This window comes from Chelonoidis abingdonii, chromosome 4 (assembly GCF_003597395.2).
Source record: "Chelonoidis abingdonii isolate Lonesome George chromosome 4, CheloAbing_2.0, whole genome shotgun sequence".
Classification (NCBI taxonomy): domain Eukaryota; kingdom Metazoa; phylum Chordata; order Testudines; family Testudinidae; genus Chelonoidis; species Chelonoidis abingdonii.
Genome location: NC_133772.1, coordinates 576,904 through 586,245, shown reverse-complemented (window position 1 = coordinate 586,245; position 9,342 = coordinate 576,904). Strand labels below are relative to the sequence as shown.

Here is a 9,342-nt window from a genome sequence, read left to right as displayed (position 1 = left end):
AAAAGAGAGAGAGGGCAGGGGGGAAGATCTACCGCGTGGAGCAATGAGGGGGCCGGGGCTGCCGGCAAGAGACATCTCCCGTGGGGCATGGTGGCGCCGGGGGTGGGAGGCCGAGGCAGGGAGAGACATCAGGAAGAGCAGAGACCAGGAGGAGCCTGCGGTGTTGGTAGGGCTGGGCCGGGCACGGAAGAAGCTGGAGAACTACTACTCCCGGGGCAGGGGACCTAGGCGGCATGGGACCGGAGAGCAGGGGAACAATCTCCCGTGGGGTCAGGGGGCCGGGGCTGGGCCGGGGCAGGGGGGACATCTCCGTGAAAGGGCAGGGCCGGGCTGGCCGGGGAGAAATCTCTCGGGCGGCAATGGGGGGCAGGCGGGGCTGGGCGCGGCAATCTCTCGGTTGGGTCTATGAAGGGAGCACGGGGAGCTGGACCGGGAGAGGGCGAAACATCTCCGTGGGTGCGGCAGGGCCGGCCTGGGCGCGGGCAGGGGGACAAGTCTCCTAGGGTGCAGAGGAAACGGACGCCTGGCCGAGGGAGAGGAAAATCCCCCGTGGGGCAGGGGTCTGGGCCTGGGTTGGGAGGGGGACATCCCTTCAGTCGTGGGGCGGGAATAAACACAGGGGTCAGCGGCCTGGCTGGGGAGGAGGAAAGAATCCCACCATGGGGCAGGGGGTTTGGGCTGGGCTGGGCAGGGAAGAAGATCATCTGCCGTGGGGCAGGGGCGGGGCCTGGGGCCGTAGGGCAGCAGGAAATCCCCCTCGGGGCAAGGCGGGATACTGGCCTGGGCTGGGCAGGAGACAATCTGCCGTGGGCAGGGGTCGGAAGGCCTGGGCTGTGGCAAGGGAAGACCCTGGTGGGCTAGGGAGTCACGGGTTGATCTGGGCGGGCCTGGGCTGGGCAGAGAAGCATCCCCCGTTGGGGCTGACTTGGGGGTCTGCTAGTGCCAGGCAGAACATACTTAATGCCTGCTTCCCGCCATTTTTCCTTTTTACCTTCTACTACTCCGGCATTCGTGGGGGGTGGGGGCCCTGGGCTGGGTGGCTGGGCCCAGGGGTCGGGACTGGGCCAGGCCCCAGGGGGATATCTGTTGTAAGGGCAGGGGGTCTGGGCCGGGCAGGCCGGAGGAATCCGGTGGGGCCTAGGGGGTCTGGGATGGGGGCGGGCAGGGGAGTATTCTGTAGGAGCAGGGGGTGCTGAAGCCGGCGAAGCTGGGGCAGGGGGGGATCGGCAGGGAAATCTGGGACTGGGGCGCGGCTGCGGCAGCGGGGGATCCCCCGTGGGGCAAGGGGCCCTGGGAACTGGGGCTGGGGCAGGCACGGTCTCTGGGAACTGGGCGGCGGGTCGGAGGGGATATCTCCTGTAGAGGCAGGGGTCGGGCCGGGCCGAGCTGGCAGGTGGGGGATCCACCCCGTGGGCAAGGGGTCCATGGGCCGGGCCGAGCTGGGCAGGGGGAAGGAATCCCCTGTGGGGTAGGGGATCTGGGATAGGGGCGGGTGGGGGGATATCTCCTGTAGGCAGGGGTCTGGGCCCGGGCCGAGCTGGGCAGGGGGGGATCCCCGTGGGGGCAGGCGGTCTGGGCGCGGAGCGAGGCTGGGCAAGGGAGGATACCGCTGTGGGTAGGGGATCTGGGACTGGGGCGGGCGGGGGGATATCTCCTCCTGTAGGAGGCAGGGGGTCTGGCCAGGACGAGCTGGGGCAGGGGGATGATTCCCCCGTGGGCAGGGGGTCTGGCAGGGAGGATCCCCTGTGGGGTAGGCGATCTGGGAACTGGCCGAGGCAGGGGATATCGCCTGTAGGAGCAGGGGCCTGGGGCCGGGGCGGGGGGGATCCCGCCGTGGGGGCAGGGGGTCGGGGTCTGGGACGGGGGCAGGCGGGGGGGGCCCCCTGTGGGGCAGGGGCCTGGGCCTGGGCCGGCGGCGGCGGGGGGACCAGCCCGTGGCAGGGGGGGCCTGGGCCGGCCGGGGCGGGCGGGGGGGGGCCCCCTGGGGGCAGGGGGCCTGGGCCTGGCCGGGGCGGGCGGGGGGGGACCGCCACGTGCAGGGGGCCTGGGCCTGGCGGGGGCGGGCGGGGGGGGGACGCCCGTGGGGCAGGGGGCCTGGGCCTAGGGCCGGGGCGGGCGGGGGGGGCCCCCTGTGGGCAGGGGGCCGGGCCGGGGCGGGCGGCGGGGAGGACGCCCGTGGGGCGGGGCCTGTGGTCTTGTGGCCGGTTTTGTGTGCGGGCGGGGGGGGCACCCCTGTGGGGACACAGGGGGCCTGGGCCGGGGGGAGGCGGGGGGGGGACCGCCGTGGGGCAGGGAGGCCGGAAGCCCAGCCTGACCCGCTCTCCGTGCCCCCACAAGGAGAAGGCCGCAAGATGTTCGCCAAGGGCAACCGAGAATCAACACGCGTGCTGGTGCACTGACAGAGCTGAACGAGATCCTGCAGGCCCGGGGCAAGAAGGGCAACCGACCGGTGAGCGGGCCTGGTTCCCGCCAGGCCCGGGGGCCCGGGGGGGCTGGTTCCCAGGCAGGCCCGGGAGGGGGCGATGAGGGGGGACTCCGGGGGGCTGGTCCCAGCAGGCTGCGGGGAGAGGGGGCCTGACGAGGGGGGGCTCTGGGGGGCTGTTCCCAGTCAGGCTCCGGGGAGGGGCTGACGAGGGGCGGGCTCGGGTGGGGGCTGGTTCCCCAAAGACAGTGCTCCGGGAGGGAGGCTGACGAGTGGGGCCTCTGGTGGGGGCTGGTTCCCGCAGGCCTTGGGAGGGGGCTGACGAGGGGGGCCTGGGGGGGGCTGGTTTCCGCAGCAGGCTCCGGGAAAGAGGGCTGACGAGCGGGGGCTTGGGGAGGGCTGGTCCAGGCAGGCCGGGAGGGAGGCACTGACGAGGGGTGGGCTTGGGTGGGGGCTGGTTCCCAAGCTAGGCTCCGGGGAGGAGGCTGATGAGCGGGGGCTCTGGGGGCTGGTTCCAGCAGGCTCCGGGGAGGGGCTGACGGGGGGAGGGCTCTGGGGGGGCTGACGAAGGGTTTGGCTCTGGGGGTGGAGCTGTTTTCAGCATGGACTCCGGGAGGGGGCTGACGAGGGGGGGGCTAGGCAAAGGGGGGCTGTTCCCCACAGCGCTCCAAGGGTGGGGTCCGTGGGGGGGGCTGACGAGGGAAGCTCCTTTCGGGGGGGGCTGGTTCCCGGCAGGCTCCAGGGAGGGGGGTGACGAGCGGGGAAACTCTCGGGGGGGGGGCTGGTTCCCAGCAGGCTCCGGGGAGGGGGCTGAATGTGGGAGACTGCCGGGGGGGCTGACGATGTGGGGCTCACCGGGGGAGAGGCTAGTTCCCAGTCAGGCTCCGGGAGGGGGCTGGATGGGGGGCTCCGGGGGGGGCTGGATCCCGGCTGGCCCGGGGCAGCTGACGGGGGCTCTGGGGGGGTTGGGAGGCTTCGCGAAGGCACGTCCGGAGCACTCTGGGGGGGTTGGGGGCTGGTTCCCCAGCAGGCTCCGGGGAGGCTTAGGCTTGATGGGAGGACGTGGCTCCGGGGGGGAGGCTGGAATCCCCGCTAGACCGGCCCGGGCTAGCTGACCAAGGATCGGCATCTGGGGGGGGCCCCTTGAGCGAGGGGCTGTAGGACTCCGGGGGGGGGGGCTGGTTCCCAGGCAGGCTCCGGGGAGGGGGCTGACAAGGGGGGACCCTAGGTGCGGGTATGTTTTTGCTGTATGGGCGGAGTGCTGGTTCCGCGCGGCCAGTGGGCGCAGACAGGGGGACTCTGGGGGGTGGCGGGGGGGCTGGATCCTGGCTGGCCGCGGGGTGGCTGATGGGAGGGGGGCTCCAGGGAGGGGGCCGACGTGAGGGGGGCTCCCAGGGCAGGCTGAACTGACGGGTCTCCCCGCCGTGCAGGGCAGCCCAGATCGAGCTGCTGCAGCTGCTGGTGACCATCGCGGCCGAGAACAACCTGGGCGTCGCCATGGACCTCAAGATCAAGTTCAACATCGTGGCCTCCCTCTACGACTACAACCCCAACCTGGCCACCTACATGAAGGTGAGGGGGCGGGGCCTGGGCCTGGGGGTGGGGCCCCAACCTGGCCATCTACATGAAGGTGAGGGGGCGGGGCTGGGGGCAGGGCCCCAACCTGGCCACCTACATGGAGGTGAGGGGGCGGGGCCTGGGGTGGGACCCGAATCCAGGCACCTACATGCGGTGGGCGGGGCCTGGGGGCGGGGCCCCAACCTGGCCACCTACATGGAGGTGAGGGGGCGGGGCTGGGGGTGGGACCCGAATCCAGGCACCTACATGCGGTGGGCGGGCCTCGCCCCCACCCCTGTGCCGCAGCCGGAGATGTGGAAGAAGTGCCTGGACAGCATCGACGAGCTGCTGGACATGCTCTTCGCCAACCCCAACATCTTCGTCGGGGAGAACATCCTGGAGGAGTCGGAGAACCTGTCCAACTTCGAGCAGGTACTGGCACCCGCGGGTGGGGGAGTGGGGCTGGGGCGGCGCGCGGGGGGCTCTTCACCCCATAGCATTGCAGTGGCTAATGCTGGTGACGGAGCCAGCGGAACTACCTGCCACTGGGTTGCGCCAGGGAAGGGGCGTGGGAGTGAGAACGAAATGGGGGGCTGAGTACCGGCATGAGCAGGCTCTGGGCTGCAGTGGGGGTTGGGGGCGGTGGCCTGGATCCAGGGGTGACTTCCCCCTCCCCCCAGCCCCTGCGGGTGCGCGGCTGCATCCTGACGCTGGTGGAGCGCATGGACGAGGAGTTCACCAAGATCATGCAGAACACGGACCCACACTCCCAGGGTGAGTGGGGCGGGCGCGGGCGCGAGGGGGCTCTGCTCCGATGGAAATAAGCCTTAGGGGGAGAAATGTGTGGAAACTCCTGCTCCCCAGGGTGCGCGGAGCACCCGAAGGACAAGGGGCAGGTTGGGGCGGGCTATGGCACCTGGGGGTGAGGGAGGTGGCTGTCAGGGGACCAGGAGTGTGGGGCTGGGAGCCGGGGTGTGAGCCCCTCTGCCTCCCCAGAGTACGTGGATCCCCTGAAGGACGAGGGCCGGGTGTGGGGGTATGGGGGGGGCTGGGAATGGGGTGTGACCCCCTGCTCCCCCAGAGTACGTGGATCCCCTGAAGGACGAGGGCCGGGTATGGGGAGGGCTGGGAATGGGGTGTGACCCCCTGCTCCCCCAGAGTATGTGGATCCCCTGAAGGACGAGGGCCGGGTATGGGGGGGGCTGGGAATGGGGTGTGACGCCCTGCTCCGCCCAGAGTACGGATCCCTGAAGGACGAGGGCCGGTGTGGGGGTATGGGGGGGGCTGGGATGGGGTGTGACCCCTGGGCCCTCCCCCCAGAAAGTAACGGGTTGGAATTCTGAAGGACGTAGGGCCGGGTGTGGGGGTATGGGGGGGCTGGGAATGGGGTGTACCCCTGCTCCCCCAGAGTAGTGGAACCTGAAGGACGAGGGCCGGGTGTGCGGGATCATCGGGGCGGTGTGCAGAGGTACTGCAGGAGAAGGGCACGACGGAGGAGAATCTGCTGCGGCAACCTGCGCCTGGTGTCCACTCCTACTACAAGTTCGACTAACAAGGCAGCAATCAGCGGGAGGCAGGGCCCCCCGGCGACTCCAAGTAGCTGACCCTCGCCCCAGCAGGGCCCCGCCGCGAGCTCAGGTACTGACCCCCCGGGACCCTGACCCCCCCCAGACCACCACCCCCAGCAGGGCCCCGCCGGCGACTCCAAGGTACTTGACCCCCCAGCAGGGCCCTCCGCCGGCGACTCCAAGGTAACGACCCCCCAGCGGGCCCCGCCGCGACTCCAAGGTACTGACCCCCCCGGGACCCCTGACCCCCCCCGCCACCCAACCCCCAGCAAGGGCCCCGCCCGGCGACTCCAAGGTACTGACCCCCCCCAGCAGGGCCCACGCCGGCGACTCCAAAGGTACGACCCCCCGGGACCCTGACCCCCCAGCCCACGCAACACCCCCAAGCAGGGCCCGCGCCTGGCGACTCAAGGTACTGACCACCCCCAGCAGGGCCCCGGCCGCGAAACTCCAAAGGTTACTGACCCTTCCCGCGGGACCCTGACCCCCCCCAGCCCAAACCCCCAGCAGGCCCGCCGGCGACTCCAAGGTTAACTGACCGCCCCCCAGCAGGGCCCCGCTGGCGACTCCAAGGTACTGACCGCCCCCCCCAGCAGGGCCCTCCGGCGACTCAAAAGGTACGCCCCCCCACCCCAGCCCCACAACCCCCCAGCCAGGGCCCCGACGCAGCGACTCCATGGTACTCGATTCACCCTCCGGGACCACCCTGACCCCACCCCCCAGCAGGGCCCAAACCAGCGACTCCATGGTACTAGACCCCCCCGCCGCAACCCCCCAGCCCCCCAGCAGGGCCACTGGCAAACTCTAAGATACTGAACGGCCCTAGGACCCTGACCCCCCACAGCCCACCAACCCCCCAGCAGGGCCCCGCGCCGGCGACATCAAGATAGTGACGCCTTTGCCCTGGGACCCTGAACCCCCACACCCCACAACACCCCCAGGCAAGGGCCCCACCAGGCGACTCAAGGTATCATCCTCCGCATTGGCACCAAGGTTTTGGGACTCCCTGAACTGATCTCACTTTTCTCCTGTGGGGCCCTGCAGGCCCCAGTGGGGCCGGCGTGCTGGGGCTGTTGTGGGGGGAGGCTCTGGGGCCTGCTGTGGAGGAAAAATGCTGGGAGCTGGGGGGCTCCAGGCGGCGCAGTTGCAGTGGGAGTCGCTTGGGGCTGGGATGGGACACTCTGGGGCCGCCCTGGGTTTGCATGGGGTGGGGCGGACAGAGGAGCTCGGGGGGCTGGGGGGCGGCCTCCGCCCGCAGCCCTGTCTCACCCTCTGGCCTCGCCACAGTTGGAGTTGGGCGAATTGGGGCTGGTCCTGGCAGTGGGGGGAGCTCTGGGGGCAACCAGAGGTTGGGGGTGCTAAGGGGTCTCGTCTCCCGCCAGTCGGAGGCAGGCACCTCAAGAGGCGGAGAATGAAGGGCGGTTGGGAGCTGGCTGGGGGGGCCCCATCTCACCCCCATCCCCCGCTAGTCGGAAGGCAAGGAACGCAGGCGAAGAACGAGGGGGCGGTTGGGGGGCTCATGGGGGTCCTCGTCTCACCCATCTCACCTCATTCCCCTGCCGTCAGGAGCAGGACCAGGCGGAGCAGGACCAGGTGGAGAGGAGGGGGCGGTTGGGGGGCCCTGCTCCCTCACGTCCCTGCAGTTGGAGCAGGACCACGGCAGACGAACGAGGGGGCGGTTCGGGGGCCTGAAGCTGGGGGGGCCCCGTCTCACCCCGTTCTCCCTGGCAGTTGGAGCACGACCAAGGTGGAGAACGAGGGGGCGGTTGGGGGGCCCCGTAATCACCCCGTGTCCCTAGGCCAGTACGGAGCAGGACCGAGGCGGCAGAACAGGGGCGGTGCGGGGTTTTTGGGCCGGGCCGTCTCCACAGCGAGAGAACGAGGGGGCCGGTTGGGGGTTGCTGGGGGGCCCGCGTCTCCCTGCAGTCGGAAGGCAGGAACGCAAGGCGGAGAACGAGGGGGGCGGTTGGGGGGGCTGCCTGGGGGCCCCGTCTCAACTCCGTCTCCCGTAGCTCGGAGCAGGACCGGAGGCGGAGAACGAGGGCGAGGACAGTGGCTGCGCTCATGGGACCGGCTCTGCAGTACATTTACGCCAAGGACCGCACGAGCCGGGATCCGCACCTGCGCGCATCTTGGCACATCTACGCACCTACGCGCTGCACAGCCGCTGGTTCCAGGCCTCGCGACCTCATGCTCAATGTTCCAACCTGCAGGACAACATCGCAGCACGCCGACCCCCAGTGCAGGTGGGGGCGGCAGGCCGGGGGGGCAGCGCGGGCCGTCTGTCACCACCTTCCGGCAGTCCTGTACAACCAAATCATGGTGGCAGGGGCCGTGGTGGGCCGGGCAGGCCGTGGGGCAGCGCATGGGGGCAGGCGTGGGGCAGTGGCGTGCTGTCTCCTTAACCCCTCTCCCCCGCAAGATCCTCTACAAACCGCACCATGGTGCAGCTGGGGATCTGCGGCCTTCCGGCAGGGGCTGATCAGGATGCACACAACGCGCTGCTGAACATACAGTCGTCGGCGCCGCGCTAAGCGAGCGGCTGGGGCAGGGCTGCTGATGCGCAGCCTGCCAGGAGCGGCAACCAGGAGCAGGAGAAGGTGGAGAAGGCGGCGCCAGTGCCCTTCCCCTCACATCACCTGGAGCTTGCTCAGTGCCGTCTAAATGGTGGCCGCCATGTCTGCTGGAGATCCCCTACAAGTGGCCGCACCACCGAGTCGATCGCCTCCGGCGGCCGCATGAATCAGCAAGGCAGTTCCACCACCAGCTGCGGGTGGGCGAGCGGTCCGCAGCCCTGTGGTGAGTGCCTCGCCCCTCGTGCCCCGCACACTGCCCCGCATGCCCACACACTCAAGTCCCGTCCCCCCACCGGCTAGCATGATCAGGCAAAGCAGTTCCACCACCAGCGCGGGTGGGCGAGCGGCCAGCCCCTGTTGGGTGAGTGCCGCGGCCCCCGTGCCCCCCACACTGCCCCCTACGGCATCCCACCACCGTCCCCGCCAACACCGCTGCATGATCAGGCAAGCAGTTCCGCACCAGCTGGCGGGTGGGCGAGCGCCAAGCCCCTGTTGGGTTGAGTGCCCGGCCCCCCGTGCCGCCTCACACTGCCCGTGCATCCCGACCCAATCCCCCACCACCTTGTGCATGAATTCAGCAAGCGATCCACCACACAGCTGCGGGTGGGCGAGCACTACAGTCCCCTGCTGGCTGAGTGCCGCGGGTCTTAACATCCCGCCCTGTCCCCCACAGCCCTGACCCGTGCCCTCATAGGCCCTGTGGCATGGCATCCCCCATGGGAACCTGATGCTGCCTGTCCGCCCACGGGATTACCTGTGTGCACCCCCCACACAGGACCCAACTGCACTGTCCCTGGCGGTCCACTGAGGCGGCAGCGCTGGCCCCCTACTGGCTGAGTGCTCCCCTGGCAAGCCAAAGCACCTGTGGCACTGCCCGACCCCCAATCACTGCACCAATGAGGTCGGGACCCTGTGTCACCCCAGCGGGTCCTATCGGCCGACAGTGGGCCCCTAGAAGTCAGGCACGCATGTTCAGCGGACTCATCAGATTGTGCCCACTTGTGGCCGGTGAGGAGGGTGGCCCCTTTCAAGCGACAGCACCTTCTCTGGGGCCACTCTTCCTCCAAGGGGTCAGGCCCCTCCCACTCCTGAGCCGTCACCTCCCTCGGAAGCCTATAGCACGTCTGTCTTGCCGTGGGCCCTCTCAGGAGTCCCTCGCTCGCGGCCCCGCCTCTCCCTCAATTCTCTAAGGGGATAATTCACGTCGAGCACCTGAGGG

The 9,342-nt window shown here is 70.1% G+C and overlaps 1 pseudogene; it reads left to right on the top strand.

Annotated features, from left to right (window-relative positions):
- Nucleotides 1-9,342, top strand: part of LOC116826186 (eukaryotic translation initiation factor 3 subunit C-like) — a 29,610-nt pseudogene that overhangs the window by 13,843 nt on the left and 6,425 nt on the right.